The 19,195-nt window shown below is 37.8% G+C and overlaps 1 protein-coding gene across 1 annotated transcript in view; it reads left to right on the top strand.

Annotated features, from left to right (window-relative positions):
* LOC106836324 (NXPE family member 3-like) overlaps positions 1–19,195 on the top strand; it is an 87,530-nt gene that overhangs the window by 17,479 nt on the left and 50,856 nt on the right. The window lies entirely within an intron of this gene.

Raw genomic sequence — 19,195 nt, 5'->3', positions numbered from 1 at the left:
TGTCTCTCGGTGCCAGAGTGGTTGTTGCCTGCCCTGGGTCCATCATGTCCTTTGGTGTTAAGCTTTTACTTTGTTGATTTTCCCAGTTATCCACACTGGGGGGGAAATAGTCAGATATGGTGGACAAGCATAGAGGTATATATTAACAGGAGAAGTGTTTTATAGGTTATGTAACTTGTCAATTATTCTTAGATTATTGCACAAAAGTTGAACCTGTGCTTTTACATGACTTCCTATAGTTATATTGTTTATGATAATTATAGAACAAGTACTTGAAATGACTAGCTTAAAAATGAACTCTTAGGCACAGCCTTAATAAGAAAAGGGATTCATCCAGGGTTGTAAGATCAATCAACCACCTCAAGTCACTGAGAAATCATTACTATAGCTTGCATGCCAGTCATACAACACTGAGAAATAGTAATTAGTTTGAATATTATGACTAACACAAGAATTCCAAGGAGCAATCAAAATAGGAATTGCAATCCAGGCCAAAAATGGAAGCCAATACCAGAAGGGAGCCAAGTAAACAAATCAAGACCAGGTATAGGATTGCTCAAGGCATTAACCTCCTTTTTATCATGTGCTTTAGCAGAGACCATACACTGGAGGACTCATCAGGTGTGAAAACACAGCATTCAGTTTGAGTGTTATATATGTACCACCTTGGGATGCTGTAAGAGTGTCTAAGACCATTCTATTTTGAAGAACAGCCTTTCTCATAAAAGGCATTTCAGTATATAATAAGGCTATTCCTGCTTGACTACTGTTAAAGGTTTCTGTATGTGCTATGAGATCCTCTAGCCTCAAAGAAGGAGCAACTAGCTAGCTGCTCAGTGGTCATACCAGTGGAACACTGAATGAGGCCATCTGGCCTTAAGGAGAGGGAGATTGGCAACAGGTGTTAGCTCAGTGTGGCTCCTTCCCTGCATCCAAGGGAAACTCAGGGTGTAGTGTTTTAGCCATCCAGGCAGTAGCCAAGGCCAGAGACTTGTTCTACATAACCACTGAGTTCCATTAGGAGCCACCCAATAAATGCCTGGCTTTTAAGACCAGTCTGTTCCAAGTCAGTCACTTTCTTCAAGTATGATAGTATTTTGAAAACTTAAATGGAACAATTATAAAATAGGTATACAGTTTAAGCATAACAAAGGTTTAAATGAGGAGACACAAGGTTGGGAATACAGGTCTGGTCCAGAGTCTTTGGGACAGCTGTCTATAACAGATGCCATCTTCTCATCCTGGTTTGGAGATATTTGTCTTGATTAGTTGAAGTTGGGTATCAGAAATAGGAAATGAAACTGACTCAAGTGGAGAGGGCTTTTTAAAATGATCAATGTGAATCCATGAGTCTATGTCTTTTGATTCTGCAGTGGGTGAATTGGTTAAAAGTACCTGATATGGTCCTTTCCAACAGGGCTGCAAAGAGTCTTTTATCTGCTGCCTCTTCTAATGAATAAATTCTTCAGGTCATAGTCCATGATCTTTAAGGTCTGGGAGCTCTCTGTGAAAAGAATCAGCTACCAACCTTTCATTTCTTTTAAGCATCTCAATGAGACCGTGATAACAATGTAATATCTCCCTTAAGCAAAGTTGGTTTATATATTTCCTCATCTAATTGCATAGGCCATCCAGTTATGATCTCGAAAGGAGACAGCCAATGTTTACCAAAGGGTGTGGATCTAAGATTGAAGAGCATTAGAGGAAGAGCTTTTGGCCGTGAGAGAGTAACTGCTTCTGAAAGCTTTGCCAATTGCCAATTGATTGTGCTGTTAATTATTTCCACTAATCCTGAGGATCAGGGATGGTAAGTGCAGTGGAAATGCTGCATTATTGGCCAAATGTTACAAATAGATTTAATTATTTGGTGAAATGAGTTCCCCAGTCGCTGTGTAACTCAGTAGGAATTTCTCAAACAAGAATTATCCTTTCCAATAATAATTTACCTAAAGCCGTTGCTGTTCTGAAGGAAAGGCCTGAACACAATGTGAGAACAAACAGATCATTACAAGATATATTTATCCTTGAGGTGGTGGCATTTGGACAAAGTCCAATTGCCATACCTCAAAGGATCCCTTAGGAAGGGGAAAGTGGCCTTGTGATTCATGAAATAATTTCCCTAGATTATACTTTGGGCATATAGTGCAATGAGTATAGGCTTTTTAAGCCACTGTGGAAGAAAGTTTCCAAAAGTATTGTTTTCCCCCTTTTGTTGCCACCCTTGTTTGTTTCCTTCTGTGGCAATTTCTTGAGCCTATAGAAGGAAACCTTTTACCAGGTTAGCAGAGTTAATAGAAAGTAGCAGGCATTCTTAAAGCTGGACAGCATATACAGCTTGATGACATCCCTGCTTATCATTTAAGTAAGACCCATCTGTAAACCAATTAAATAAGAGAATGCAGTCGTCTTTTCCTCTTGTGATGTTGAGAAGCAAGGTAACAGGGTTAAAATAGCAAATAGTATTTGCCTACACAATATAACCTAAGAAGGTTTATCATCATTTACTTGACAATACTTCCCATGCAATTTAGCATACCAAACAGGCCTAATTAGTATGCCACCCTTTAAAGGGAGAGAGAATAAATTTTTTTGAGAAGTCTCAGGGACCCTCTGAAAATCATCAAAGAAATTGTCTTCCTTCTTCCAGGTCAAAAGAAAGCCTTCATTCAGGATTTGAATATTTTTTGCAGGGGAGCGTGTCAAAAATATCAAAAGGTTTTAAAACACTTGTTCAAACAGGAAACAATGCTGACTGTAAAACAATGCTCAGTTATCTATTAAACAGTCAAGGTCAAACAGTGAGTTAAAACAGCCAAAAAAATCTTAATAGTGGGCCAGCCCGGTGGTGCAGCAGTTAAGTTTGCACATTCTGCTTCAGCAGCCCAGGGTTTGCTGGTTCAGATCCTGGGTGCAGACCTACACATTGCTTGTCAAGCCATGCTGTGGCAGGCATCCCACATATAAGGTAGAGGAAGATGGGCACAGATGTTGGCTCAGGGCCAGTCTTCCTCAGCAAAAAGAGGAGGATTGGCAGCAGATGTTAGCTCAGGGCTAATCTTCCTAAAAAAAAGAAAGAAAGAAAGAAAGAAAGAAAGAAAGAAAGAAAGAAAAAATGTTAATATAGAAAATTATTTTAACAAAACAGGTTTTCTGCCTTTTAGGTAGACTTACTCAAACATAAAGAAAAACCTTTTATAAGTTCTTTATCAAGAGCAGACTGAGAGTTTAAGAAAATTATTCCTTTTAAGGGAGAAAGCCAATTCTAATTCTCGTACCAGCTGCTTTTTATATTCAAACTCATTTACTTAATTAGATTCATTTCAATCTTAGCCAACTTGACCATGCACAAAACTCCTCAGGGTTTTACTTCTGTTAATCGTCTGTCACTTCCTTTTTACATTCAAAATTTGTCCAGTGCCTTTCTTTTTCTTCCTAGTACGCAGGGACAAATTTATCTTCTTCTTCTTCTTTTTTTTTTTTGGAAAGATTGGCACCTGAGCTAACAACTGTTGCCAATCTTTTTTTTTTTTCCTGCTTTATCTCCTCAAACTGCCCCCCCCACCCCGTATATAGTTGTATATCTTAGTTGCAGGTCCTTCTAGTTGTGGGATGTGGGACGCTGCCTCAATGTGTCCTGATGAGTGATGCCATGTCCGCACTCAGGATCCGAACCCTGGGCCGCCACAGTGGAGAGCATGAACTTAACCACTCGGCCATGGAGCTGGCCCCCAAAATTTATCTTTCTTAACAAACAAAAACCTTCCATTCTTTATACCTTCTTCACTGAAAACATACATTTTACTTTCCTTGAATACAATGATGTTTTCCTTATTAATTCTTAATAGCTTTAATTACACATATTAATTAGAATTTTTAACCCTTATAGACCTTAATTTCTAAGTAAAAACTAAGTAAGCAATTAGAAACTTTCTTTTACATGAGCATTTTTGGGCTTGGTGAATTTATAAATACCTTTTATAATTTCTGGAAACGTGTTATCTTTGTAGTACAATCTTTCAATAAAATATAAGACATGTTTACTAATAGACCCAAACATCTTTTAGTTTCTCTGTAATAAGAAGCCAAAAGGAGATAAACTTATACAAGTTTGGTGATCATATTTCAGTATTTTATCTTATTTGAAAATGACCTAGATGCTCAATAAATTTCTATCACTTAACCTAATTTAATAAAACTCTAACATTTTAAACTACCAAAAAGAATTTGGGAGCCGTTTCTTTCGAGTATACAGATCATAAAACATAATTATTGTACCCACAAACTCTTGCTCATTTTCATCCATCTAAAGCATTTGTTTTGAACAATTATGTTCGGAAAACTTCATGAGACATTAGACAAAATTAGCTATCATTTCAAGCTGTTATTTTGCTGACGAATTTGTAACAGGGATAACAAGAGCTTATTTGACGCGTAAACCCAGGCTGCATGCATGCCTGCATCGTATCCAAATACTGACAACTCAGAAGACATGCCCATTTCAATCAAACCAACAAACTTAAACAAGCTTTCATTTACCCAAGACTAATTTATCTCATGTTAACTTGAAAGACATTTGGGTTAATTTCTATTATATTTAGAACTTATGTAAGTGCTTACTTTAAGCCAGTTGGACAGAGCTCTTAATTTTGGCCACACCATTGGAGGTAAAATATCACACATATATAACATACATATAGACACACATACATAGAGTCTCCACAGCTATTGTTTTAACATTACTGCCATGAATCAGTTACAAGAATACACTAGTTATGAATCCAAATTTTGTTTTAAGATTTTTTACTAATATTTGTAGAGAAGACACTCAAGATGCTAGATTTTGGGCAAGATGCTCTTATGGACATTTTTCTGGCCTCTCCCCCCTTTTTTTGTTCTTCAGTTTTAGGAATTGGTGATGAGCTAGATAACAGTTCCCAGAGAGGCGAGGCTATAATCTTCTTCTGAGATAAAAGAACTGTGTGGAATCTGAACTGCCACTAGAACCACTTTTCCAGTCTCACAGGGGTTTGTAAGTTGAAGACACCTCTCCAACTGCATCACCCTAATTTGCTTTTTCCCCTGGGTGCTTAGTTTTATTTTAGCTTAAGGAAGAAGGCCTGGAAAGAAAATCCCTGTCAGGCTCTGAATATCAGCTTCCGGTTTGGCCAAGTTTCTGATCCTAAGTTGCTAAATCCTTTCAAATAGCTTGTCAGCTTTCAGCCAGGACAAACAGTAACTTCCTGGTGGTATTGAACAGTTCCAGTAATCTTTAAAGGTTCAGTTTCCCAGAAAATCTTTCAAAGTTTCATTGACTAGAAGAGTAGATTACAGGTGTGTCTCTAAAGTCATAGCCTAATATTTTTCTTTAAGTACTATTTATAACTTAATTTTCTATTTGCAACAAAACTTTCAGTAAGATTATTTTGGAACTTTAAAGTCTTTGCTTTTAAGTGCACTTCTTAAATTATCTTATTTAATTGGAATTTTCCTTCTAATGGCCAATGTGATTTCCCTGAGGCTGGCAGCAGTTTAGTAGGACCTTTAGCCACGAATGGAGAGCAACCAACATTTCTGTCTGACTATCTCCGACTGCAAAATGGGTGCAACCACATTTGTCTGACCATATTTTGGGACCTCTAACCTACTGATTATTAAGCCAAGCCATCAGGACATGAAACAAACTTAGTAAGATTTTTTTTGCTGTTCTTTGTAAGTATTTACAGTTTCCGGAACCTTTAGTTTGAGCAATTGTGCTGGAAATTGGCAAGCTCAATTCTTTAAAGATCTGTTACCTGGCTCTTAAAAAGAAGCCCCACAGTGGCCACTGAAATGTCAAGTTATCCCAGGTTATCTTGCCAGCCATTTACAGCTATCCTTATTTTGTTAAGCACTTGCAAGTCACAGCATGAAGCCAGCCAGAGTTCGGAGGTAAGGCTGCCCATTTGGGAACTAGTAGGCTTTTAGAAGCTCAGTTTTCCACTTTTCTTTTAGTTTTGTTTTGCCATAAAGTCTGAATAATTCCCACGGACAGTGTAGTGGGTCAGAAGTGTGCTGCTTGTGAGTGTTACTCTCTAAAAAAACGTCATAAACACTCTCTTATGTGCCTTGATTTTTCCTGCTGGCAGACTAAAACTGCCACGGGGGCTGTAGGGAAGGAAGACATTTCCTCTACCCACTCTGTGTCCTTCTGGCTGGACAGTGAATTAAATTCACATGAGACAGAATAAGAGGAGAAAATTAAACAAAGCTTTATAACAAGTATACATGGGAGAGACTCAGGAAAACTGAGTAACTCCCAAAAATGGCAGAGGTTCTCATCTTCAATACCATCTTCATCTACAAAGGACGATGTTGGGGTAGGGGGAGTCAGTTATGGGAGATTATCAGAAGAGTACAGTAAACAAGAGAAAGGTTATTCTGCAGATTTAAGTCTTTGCCTGCACATTGATAAGAGTTTCTAGTGATAAGGTCATCCCCCCTTCTTCCTGGTACAGAGAGGAAGACACCTTTACAGATGGAGATCTCCTTTACAAATGTAAATTTCTCTTAACAAAGGGTAACTTCTACTTTTCAGAGTTTCTCTCATGTCTGCAGTTTTAAAAAGTAACCAGCCCAGAATAATCCTCATGCCAAAGAGGCAGATCATGGGGTGGCCAATTCCAATCCTCCACAGGGCTCAGAACTTGGGTGACCCACCCTCATGTGAGCTTCCGCAGAGAAGCCTTTAATTAATTAACGTGAATGATAGTGGAGTTCCCTATGGGATCACTACACATCGTGAGGATTTGACCCTCCGACACACCTACTACTCAGGTTCTCAGTCACCTGAGAATGCCTTTCAGCCTAGAGGAGCAATGTCCATTTTCTTTGTAGCTGAACACATTCACTCTGTTATTTCTCTATCAAACAGTTTGTTCAGAGTTTATAAACAAAATTCCTTCCAATTTAAAGCCAAATTAAAAAGACCAGCCTTCCACTCCAAAGTTCCCTCTAGGCTTCCCATGCCTAGGAAATTCCCCCTAGGTTCCTCTGTCCTAGTAATTCCCCCCTTAGCTCCCTCTTGCCTAGGTATGTACTGCTATCCCATTAAGACACCTAGTCTTAAGGTTTGAAACAGCTCACATAAACTCTGAGCCATAGACTTAAAATAAGGAGGTCTGGGCTTTAGGAGAACTTGAGTCACCTGAAGAGTGCAGTGCTCTGGGGGTGCTCAATGGGCCCTTATTGGTACCAAATGCAGGTTCAGTGTAGATTCTAGGTGGTCTCCGGTGGGTTTCTCTAAATTCCTGCCATGACTACACTACAAAAAATCAAAGGAAATAATCCATAACCAACTTATAAATCAAAATTGGGGTGAGTTCATTATGAGCCAGAGTGAGTATTATAACCTGGGAAAGCCTTAGAAGGCATTCTGGAGAAGCATGGGTTTCAGTACAGTCTTATATCTTTTTAGAACAAAGAACATACATTAAACACATCCAAGATACATTTTCATCAAAATTTCAAAGGGTATTCAGTTGTAAATTAGCAGGTCAACACGACCCTGATGTTGGGAAAGGGACTAATCCAGGATTACCAATAGGGTGTAGGAGGGGAAGTATGGATTCTTATCTTAAGAGAGTGCATTATTTACTTTAATTGGTAAGCAGATGTGCAATGTATGTTTAATAGGCCATAAGTCAGGCTTTTTAGTTCAAGCTGAATCAGTTTTGAACCCAAATAGTTACCCTATATCCCTCAATATGTGAAAATCTCTTGTCAAACCTAATGTGTGGTCAAAGAGGCATGAGAGCAAAAGAAGAGATTAAAGAGGAAAAAAATCATGCCTCATTCAGAATTTATAAAGTGCATTTTATGTCTTTAGAGCATTCACAGATTATATTTACCAACACGACTACTTTGTAATGTGAATAAGGTAGATATGATTAATTAACTTACAGAAGAAACAGGTTAAACAAGTTATGTAAGATATATAATAAGAAAGTAGATACTAACAGTGAGTATGACCTGAATCCAGGATGTTTTTTGAGGGGAGTGGTGGTGGTGCATTATATATTTTTTCCCAGAGAAAAGGAAAAAAAAGATCAAGTGAAAGGAGAAGACCCCCCACCTCCCTCCAGAAAAAGAAAGGAGGGAGAAAAATATTTGAGCAGGGGTGGGGTAGGTTTTATTTCTATGCATTTCTCTTAGGTCAATTGTCACATTTAGCTCCTCAACCCTACAACACTAGAGAATGGATTTGAGGTTATTTGTTTTGGAGAAATGAAGGCAGAGGAGGTGTGTAAGGGGGAAAGGAAACAAGTTGAGACTTAGGGTGAAAGAAAATAGTGACATCTCATTCTTTTGTCATCTGGACTAGAGACAGCTTGGGGTAGTACAGACTGGAACCCGAAAGGTGCAAAATGGGAAGAGGAAGATGAGAGTATGGTGGGTTTTGTGTAGGATCTCTAGGCTAAAACGTGTAGAGAAACAGAATTCAATACCTCAAAATGTCACTTTGGCGTGAGGATTATTTTGGGCTGGTTACTTTTAAGAACTGCAGATGGGGAAAAGCTCTGAAAATGAAGTAAAAGTTATCCTTTGTAAGAGACGTTTATATTTGTAAAGAAGACCTCCATTTGTAAAGATATTTCCCTCTCTGTACCAGGAAGAGAGGGATGATCTTATCTCTAGAAACTCGCATCAATCCAGAATGCAAAGACAAATCTTCATAATAACCTAACTCTTGTTTACCATGCTTTTTCTGGTAATCTCCCATAACTCACTCCCCTCACCCCCAACATCCTCCCTTGTCTTTAGCTAAAGATGGTATTTAAAGTGACAACTTCGGTCATTCCAGCGAGTTGCTGACTTTTCCTGGGTTTCCTCCATGCATACATGTTATAAAGCTTTGTTTGATTTTCTCTTGTTATTCTGTCTCACGTCAATTTAATTCATAGACCAGCCAGAAGGACCAAGAGGGTAGAAGACTTGTCTTCCTCCCCTATAACTCTATCCCAAGGGCAAAAGAATGGAGGAAGTTTGTTAATGAAGGCAGGTAATGTTTTAAAAACCAAATAATACATAAGCATTGTAAAAAAATTTAGGAAATATGCATAAGCAAAAAGAAGAAAATAAAAGTTACCCACAATCTATTATTCAGAGATACCTATTACCATCTGGAGTATAGTCTACCAGACATATATAAACACACATTGTTCATAGTATTTTATAATTTTTTTGGCCTAACAATAATTCAACCATTGTTCCATAAAATATATGCATATATTTTAACTACACACTTAAAATAGCTACCTAGTGTAGGGGATGAAGGGAATTCCTTTACCCTCTCTAGGTCCTTCTGGTTGGGTGATGAATTAAATTGAGACAAGAAAGAATCATAGGAGAAAGTCAAACAAAGCTTTATAACATGTATACTTGGGAGAGACCCAGGAAAACTGAGTAACTCACGGAAACGGATGAGCTGTCAGCTTAAATATCATCTTCCACTAAAGACAAAGGAGGATGTTAGGGGTGGAGGGAGTCAGTTATGGGAGATTACCAGAAAAGCACAGTAAACAAGAATAGGGTTATTATACAGATTTAAGTCCTTACCCTCCACATTGATAAGAGTTTCTAGAGATAAGGTCATCCTGATATTGAACCCGAAGTGAGTTTGCTCATCCATTGCACAGCAAGCCAATCTCTGACACTGGGTATAGTGGAAGGAAGCAGGAATTTTATTGCAAAGTGCTGAGCAAGGAGAATGGGCAGCTAACGCTGTAATTCAAAACTCCTCGGAAAGCCACAAGAAGGGGTTTTTATTTGGGGTTTTAGGTAGGGGAGAGGGACATACAGCCTTGCTGGTTGGTGTCTTTCCACCAGCCTGCATTTGGCCTTGTGAGGCTGCTTGCAAGGAGGAGAGAGCCTGTGACATAAGGGATGTCCTTGAGGAGTAAGCAGGTAAAATGCTTTGATTTTAACCCCATATATGCTGGGTTCAATATAGGGGAACTGATATGAGGGCAGGTATCAATAGCCCCTTCTTCTTGGTACAAAGAAGGAGACATCTTTACAAATGGAGATTTCCCTTTCAAGCGTAAATGTCTCTTACAAAGGGTAACTTCTACTTTTCAGAGCTTCTCCCTCATCTGCAGTTTCTTTTATTTTTTCTCCCCAAAGCCCAAGGACATAGTTGTATATCATAGTTGTAGGTCATTCTAGTTCTTATATGTGGGATGCCACCACAGCATGGCTTGATGAGTGGTGTGTAGGCCTGTGCCCAGGATCCAAACCGATGAACCCTGGGCCGTCAAAGCAGAGTATGCAAACTTAACCACTCGGCCATGGGGCTGGGTCCCTCTAGCTTCTTAAAAGTAACCAACCCAAAATAATCCTCATACCAAAGAGACACATTTTGGGGTGGTCAATTCTGATCCTCCACACTAGCATTCAATTATATAATTTATAAAATTTAATAATTTCCTCTTGTACACTGGGTTACTAAATTGTTTATAATTTTCATTTTTAGATACATGCACTGAGAATTCTTTTGCACATCCAGGGTGATTTCCTTAGAATAACTTCCTAGAAGGAGCATTTTAAAGGATGCCAGGACACAATGTAGAGTAGTGGCTAAAAGCATGAGTTAAAAGCACTTATTTGCTGGGCCAGCCCAGTGGCACAGTGGTTAAGCTCGTATGCTCTGCTTTGGCAGCCTGAGGTTCACTGATTCAGATCCCAGGTGTGGACATAGCCCCATTCATCAAGCCATGCTGTGGCAGGTGTCCCACATATAAAGTAGAGGAAGACGGGCACAGATGTTAGCTCAGGGCCAATCTTCCTCTGCAAAAAGGAGGATTTGTGGTGGATGTTAGCTGAGGGTTAATCTTCCTCAAACAACAACAACAAAAGCACTTATTTGCTGTGTTACTTAGTTAAGTCATTTAATTTCTCTGTGTCTCTATTTCCACATCTGTAAAATGAGGGTGTGGGGGATCAGAATTGGCTACCCCAAAACATATCTCTTTGCCTTGATTATTCTTAAGAACAAAAGACTCTGAACGAAACTTTGACCTTCTCCCCAACTGCTTAAAAGAATTTAAGATAAAAGCCCTGTCCCCGGGACAGGCCATCACCATGGATAACTCTGGGTACTGGTAGACTGTGAAGGTCCTTGCTAAGCTGATTCTTATCTGCCAAACATTTACTTTTCCATTTCCATATGGAGTGCCTTCCTCCTATTTGAAGCCCTAAACCACCAGCCCCAACATCCTCCTTTGTCTTTAGCTGAAAATGGTATTTAAGTTGGCAGTTTCAGTCATTCTGTCTGAGTTGCTCATTTTTCTAGGTTTCTCCCATGTATAGATGTTATAAAGCTTTGTTTGATTTTCTCCTATAATTCTGTCTCATGTCAATTTAATTCATAGACCAGCCAGAAGGACCTAGATGGGTAGAATTCTCTTCCTCCCCTACAAGAGTGATATCACACTACACCTTAGCACTATTGTGAGGATAAAAAAATTAATAACACACTTAGCCTAGTGTATGGCACATGATAAAAGCTCAATAAACATGAGATATTATTTGCCAGAGAGCTCTTTCAAAAAGCAGTACAAATTACAAAGCACTCTATATCAGGTTACACTCCCACTTGAATTAATATTAGGTGTTATCACTCTTTTAAATTAGTGATCCTCAACTTTGCACTTTGGAATCACCTGGGGAGGCTTAAAAATACTGATACTGATACTGGCTCCACACAAGCTTGACATAAGGGAAGGCATTTTTGTAGAAAGGGAACAGTGTTGTCACTATGGATACCCTCTAAGTAATTAACCCAGCTGGACATACTCTGGCTTTCATGTAAGCTAGATAATAAATAACTGAAAAATAGAGAAAACTGCATGCATTATGACTTATGACCTCTGCTTAGCTTTATACCTCCTAGCTGCAATAAGACAGTAACTTTGTTCTTTTGAGTTCCTTAGAAATGTAGTGACCCTCAGTCTATGGCACCAGGTGACAACATTCTTGACTCTTTCCTTCACCACCCCCCAGAGAGAGATTCTATACTGGCATACATCATAAATGACACCTGAAAGGTCTGATGTGGTGTCCCCCGCAGTGTACAGCACCAGATGGTGTGGTGACCCCCAGTTTGCAGTGCCAGATGGTCAACATTCTGAACCTCCTCCTCTGTAGCCCACTAGCCCTATGTAGCTGCTTCAAGATTCTGTATTCTCTTTAAGATGGTTCATTAGGACATGAGTCCACTGTCTTCTGATTAGCTGGATTTTCACTTAATAAAAGTCCTTTCTCTACCACCATCTTGCCTCTTGATGGATTGGTTTTTGTCTTGTGGTGAGCAGATCATGCCCTTTGCCCAGCAATACCCAGGTCCCACACCAAAAGATTCTTATTTAATTGGTCTAGGATGTGACCTTGGGCATTGGAATTTTTTAGGCTTCCCAGGTGATTCTGATGTACAACTGGATTGATTATCACTGCTTTAATTCCTCCTTGATGGAAAAGTTAGATCAGTGTTGCCAGCAACTGGGAGGAGAGGAAATGTAGAGTAAGTGCCAAATAGATAGTAGGTTTCCTTTTGGGGTGATGCCAAAATTTTGGAATTAGATAGATGTGGTGATTATATAATGTTGTAAACGTACTAAATGCCACTGAGTTGTTCACTTTGCAATGATTAATTTTATGTTATGTGAATTTCAATTCAATAAAAAAAATTAACCTGGGGAGCTAGCCCAGCGGCATAGTTGTTGGGTGGCTCAAGATTTGCTGGTTCAGATCCTGGGCATGGACCTACACACCACTCATCAGGCCGTGCTGTGGCGGCATCCCACATAGAAAAACCAGAAGGACTTACAACTAGGATATACAACTGTGTCCTGCGGCTTTGGGGAGAAAAAAAAGAAAGATTGGCAACAGATTTTGGCTGAGGGCCAATCTTTCTCACACACACACAAAAATTAACCTGGAACTATATTATGTCTTTTATTTTAATTTCCTTATTTACAAGTGTGATTAATTATATGTTTAGTGGTCATTAGAATGATTTTTCTTTCATTTTCTTAGGCCTGTCTATTTCCCACTTTTTTTTACTAGTGTGTTCATTTGATTGATTTGCAAGAGCTCTTAGAATGTTAACCTTTATCTGACAAACATTTCAAATATTTCCTGTTTGTTTTTTGCCCTTCAATTTATTCATGCGTTTGTTTTTTTTTTTTGATGAGCAGGAGTTAAATTTTTTTCTTATAATTATGCTGTCAATTTTTTTTCTTTATGAGTTTTTTCTGTGGTGTCAGGCTTATAAAGTATCCCCCCCCACACACATACACCACTAGAAAAGAGGAGCAAACTAAACCCAAAGATAGTATAAGGAAAAAAATAATAAAAATTAGAGTGGAGTAAGCAAAGTAGAGAATATAAAAAGAATAAAGAAAATAAATTAAACCAAAAATTAGTTCCTTGAAAAGATCAACAGAATTGACAAACCTTTAGCCAGACTAAGAAAAAATAGAAGACTTAAATTAATAAAACCAGAAATGAAAGCGATGACATTACTACTGACCTTACTGGAAAAAAATGATTGTAAAAGAATGTTATCGGCAGTTCTATACCAACAAATTAGATAATCTAGATAAAATGGACAAATTCGTAGAAACACAATGTGCCAAAACTGGCTCAGGAAGAAATAGAAAATCTGAATAGACCTATTAGAAGTTAGAAGATTGAATCAATGGTCAAAGACCTCCCAAGAAAGAAAAGTCCGGGACCACATGGCTTCAATGGTGTCATTCACTGAAAAACTCTACAAAACATTTAAAGAAGTATGAACAATTCTTCTCAAACTCTTCCGAAAAATAGAAAAGGAAGGAACACTTCCTAATTCATTCCATTAGTCCAGCATTATCCTTACACCAAAGTTGGAAAAGTACATTACAAGGAAAGAAAACTGCAGACTGACATCCTTTATGAATATAGATGCAAAAATTCCCAACAAAGTATTAGCAAACTGAACCCAGCAGCATATTAAAAGGCTTATACACCATGACCAATTGGGAGTTATCCCAGGAATGCAAAGATGGTTCAACCTACAAAAATCAGTCAATGTAATACACCACAAGAATAGATGAAGGAAAAAAATCCCCATATGATGATCTCAGTGGATGCATACAAAACATTTGACAAAATCCAACATCCTTTTGTGACAAAAACACTCAGGAAACAAGAAATAAAAGGGGACTTCCTCAACATGATAAAACGTATTTATGAAAAACCCACAGCTAACATCATACTCAATGGCAAAAGACTAAAATCTTTCAAGAACAAGACAGGGATGCCTGCTTTCACCACTTCTGTTCAACATTGTGTTGGAAGTTCTAGCCCGAGCAATTATGCAAGAAAAAATAGTTATCCAAATTGGAAATTAAGAAGTGAAACTATCTCTATTTGCAGATGACATAATTTTACATGTAGAAAATTCCAAAGAATCAACAAAAACACTACTAGATTGAATAAATTGATTCAGCAAAGTTGCAGGACACAAGATCAACACACAAAAGTCAGTTGTATTTATGTTCATTAGCAATTAACCATCAAAAAAGAACATTTAAGAAAACAATGTCATTTACAAAAGCATCTAAAAGAATAAAATAGTTAGAAATAAAGTTATCAAAGGAGGTGCAGGACTTGTACGCTGAAAACTACAAAACATTGCTGAAAGAAATTAAAGAAGATCTAAATAAATGGAAAGACATCCATATTAATGGATTGCAAGACTTAATATTGTTAAGATGAGAATACCGTCAAAAGTGACCTACAGAGTCATCACAATCTTTACACTCCCAAAGGCCTTTCTTGCAGAAATGGAAGTCACTCCTAAAATTCATATGGAATTGCCAGGGACCTTGAGTAGCCAAGCAATCTTGAAAAAGAACAAAGTTTAAGAACTCACGTGTCCCTATTTCAAAACTTATTACAAAGTCACAGTAATCAAAACATTGTGGTACCATCATAAAGATAGATATACAGATCAAAGAATCAGAATTGAGACTCCAGAAATAAATCCATACATCCATGGTGAAGTGGTTTTTTTTTTTTTAAAGATTTTATTTTTTTCCTTTTTCTCCCCAAAGCCCCCCAGTACATAGTTGTATATTCTTTGTTGTGGGTCCTCCTAGTTGTGGCATGTGGGACACTGCCTTAGCGTGGTTTGATGAGCAGTGCCATGTCCACGCCCAGGATTCGAACCAACGAAACACTGGGCCGCCTGCAGTGGAGTGCACAAACTTAACCACTTGGCCACGGGGCCAGCCCCGTGGTGAAGTGGTTTTTGACAAGGATGCCGAGGGCATTCAATAGGGAAAGAAGGGTCTTTTCAACAAATGGTGTTGGTAAACCGGATATCCACATGCAAAAGAAACTTCACATCCTCTAAAAACTGAAATCAAAGTGGATCAAAGACCTAAATATAACAGCTAAAACTGTAAAACATCTAGAAGAAAATATGAGGGTAAATTTTCCTGACCTTGGATTAGTTAAAGGTTTCTTAGATATGACACGAAAAGCACAAATAGAAAAGATGAAATGTATAAATTGTACATCAACATTAAAAATTTGGGGCATCAAAGGTCACTAGCAAGAACGTGAAAAGACAACCTACAGACTGGGAGAAAACATTTGCAAAGCATATTTCTGATAAGGGCCTAATATCTAGAATATATAAAGAACTCCTACAATTCAACAAGAAAAAGACAAATAACCCAATTAAAACGTGGGAAAAGGACTTGAATAGACATTTATTTGAAGAATACTTATGAATGATAAACAAGCACATGAAAAGATGCTCAATATCAGTAGTCATTAGGAAATGCAAATCATAGCCACTAGGATGGCCATAATTTTTTTAAAACAGAAAATAACCTGTTGACAAGAATGCAAAGAAATTGGAGTCTTCATGCATTACTAGTGGCAATGTAAAATGTTGCAACTATTGTGGAAAAGAGTTTGGAAGTTCCTCAAGAAGTTAAAATGAGGGGCTGGCCCAGTAGCATAGTAGTTTAATTCATGCGCTCTGTTTCAGCAGCCTGGGGTTCGTGGGTTCATATCCCAGGTGCAGACCTACTCACTACTCATCAAGCTATGCTGTGGCAGTGTCCCACATACAAAGCGGAGGAAGATTGGCACAGACGTTAGCTCAGCAACAATCTTCCTCATCAAAAAGAGGAAGACTGGCGGGGCTGGCCCCGTGGCCGAGTGGTTAAGTTCGCGCGCTCCGCTGCAGGCGGCCCAGTGTTTCGACGGTTCGAATCCTGGGCGCGGACATGGCACTGCTCGTCAGACCACGCTGAGGCAGCGTCCCACATGCCACAACTAGAGGAACCCACAACGAAGAATACACAACTATGTACTGGGGGCTTTGGGGAGAAAAAGGAAAAAATAAAATCTTTAAAAAAAAAAAAAAGAGGAAGACTGGCAACAGATGTTAGCTCAGGGACAATATTCTTTACAAAAAAAAAAAAAGTTAAAATCAAAGTTATTCTATGACCCAGCAATTCCACTTCTAGGTATATCTCAAGAGAATTCAAAACATGTGTTCACACAAAAACTTGTATATAAATATTTGTAGCATCTCTATTGACAATAGCCGAAAGGCAGAAACAAACAAAATGTCCATCAACTGCTGAATAGATAAACAGAATGTAGTATTATACATAGAATGGAATATCATTTGGCCATTAAAAGTAATGACGTACTGATGCATGCTGAAACATGGATGAATTTGGAAACATTATGTGAAGCGAAAGAAACCAGAAACAAAAGGCCACTTATTGTATGTTTACTTATCGTACTTTTATTGTATCTAAAATTTCATTTAGATAAAATGTCTAGAAGAGGCCAATCCACAGAGACAGAAAGTAGATTAGTGCTTAATGGGAAGAGGAGTGGGGAATGAGAAGTGACTGCTTAATGGATATGGGATTTCCTTTTGGGGTGATATAAAAATTCTGGAACTAGTTAGTGGTGATGGTTGCACAATATCGGAAATGCACTTAATGTCACTGAATTGTATACTTTAAAATGATAAATTTTATGTTACATATATTTTACCACAATAAAAAGTCCTTTCCAGTGCAATATTATATAAATCTTAATTTTCAAAAAATAATGGGTTTTGGTTTTACTATTAAAATTTTAGGACTTTAATCAAAAATTATCACAACACCATCTATTGAATAATGTCTTTATTCTGCACTGGTTTGAAATGCCACCTCTGTCACATGCTATCTACCATGCTTGGTCTGAGTCTAGGCTTTCTCTTCAGCATATGGTTGGATTATGTAGTTTTATTAGTCTGTCTAGTCTGTAACTAGTATGTGTTCTTATCTATCATAGCACATTTTAGTTTAAAGCATATTTTAAGATCAAACTACCTCTGGTTACTATTTAAGCATTTTCTTGGCGATTTTTGCACAATTTTTCCCTAGATGAACCCAATGATTATTTTGCTAAGTTAAGAATACCCAATGGTAAAATGAGTAAGATACATGAACTGGAAATTTATAGAAGAGAAAATCTTTATAAACACGTGACAACATAATGAACTTCATGAGTAATCAGAGAACTCCTAATTAAAACCACAATGAGGTACCATTAGAATTCGCTGGCTTGGCAAAACTTAGCAAGTCTGATAATACTCGTAAATATGTGGAGCAAAGGAACTCACCATTACTGGTGAGTGTATAAATAGTACAATCACTTTGGAAAGCAATTTATCCACACCTAACAAAGCTGAAGATGCATATACCTTATGAAGTTCAGCAATTTTACTCCCTGATATAAATTGTAGAAAACTCTTCATGAATTGCTCACAAGGAGACATGTATGAGTATTCATTTCAACACTATTTACAAGAGTGAATAATTGGAAGCAAGTTAAATGTGCAACACCAGGAGAATGAATCAATTAACTATATTTTATTTATTCAATCATTTACTAAACAGCAGTTAAAATGAATATATTAGGGCTATATGCACAATTCTCAAAAATAATTAAGTGGCGGGGATACAGCAAGTTGTAGAATGGTATCTTTTATATAATGTTCATAACATGCAAACAATTATTATGATTATTTAGTGGTACATGTTTGTATGGTAAAATAATGAAAAATGCTTGTCTGGTTTTTCATTTCTCTTTTCTGGCAATTTATTTTTAATATATTTTACAAAAGCATCAGTTCATGACAGATCAGAAAGAAAATTAGCCTGGTCCTTTAGCACAGAGAGTTTGCAAAGTATTGTTCTAGAGAAGTCATCACACTTGCCCACAAGCAGACAAGCATAAGGATGTGAGTTGCATCTTTGTTTCTAAGTATGAAAAATTGGAAACAACCTAAATGCCTATGGGCAAGAGAAAGTATAAATAAGTTGTCATATTCACACAACAGAATATGATTCAGTTTGTTAAATGAGTGAACCAGAACTACATATATTAATAGGAATAAATCTCAAAAACATATTGAGAAAAAAAGCAAGTTGCAGAAGGAGACATACAACTTCCACTTCTATACATGTTGAAATCAGGCAGATACAATTATATATATATTTATTTATATATATTTTTATGGATACATTTTGTGGATGGTGTTAACTGAATGAGCAGCTTTACAAGGCAAAAGTAAGTTTTAAAGAAAAGTGAGTCTTTATTAAAAAGTTTGAAAACTAAGGAAGTATACCTCAACCCACAAGTTGATAGGTGAGACCCCCTCAGTCTTTGGGTGGCTGATTTTTAAAGGCAAAAAGTACAACCTTTGCCAGGTAAGACTGAGTCCAGTTCTGATTGGTCACCCATGCCAGCTACAGTGTGTCTTGTGTCCGGAGCTTTCTAAACATCCTAACTGCAGGGAAAGACTACTGCATGGTTCTTCAACCATCTGGTGACAGTCAAGGTTAAAATGTAGTTTTTTACTTATGCCCATAGTTCATCCTTGAGGTAGTCATGATAACCCTCATGTCAACTCTGGCCTCGTTCTTTTCTTTTTCTCTTCTTTTCCCCCTATTGATCATAGATTTGACAATGTGACTTCTTTGATCAATTCAGGGAGTATTCAGGTCCCTCAAAATCTAAGTCCCCCCCCAGCTGCTTGGGCTCCATCTAGTCCTACATGAGAAGCATCAGAGTGTGACATCGGCTGAAC

Source organism: Equus asinus, chromosome 14 (genome assembly GCF_041296235.1).
Source record: "Equus asinus isolate D_3611 breed Donkey chromosome 14, EquAss-T2T_v2, whole genome shotgun sequence".
In the NCBI taxonomy this organism is placed as follows: Eukaryota; Metazoa; Chordata; class Mammalia; order Perissodactyla; family Equidae; genus Equus; species Equus asinus.
Note: the sequence above shows the minus strand (reverse complement) of the source record. Positions and strands in the feature narration are given on the sequence as shown.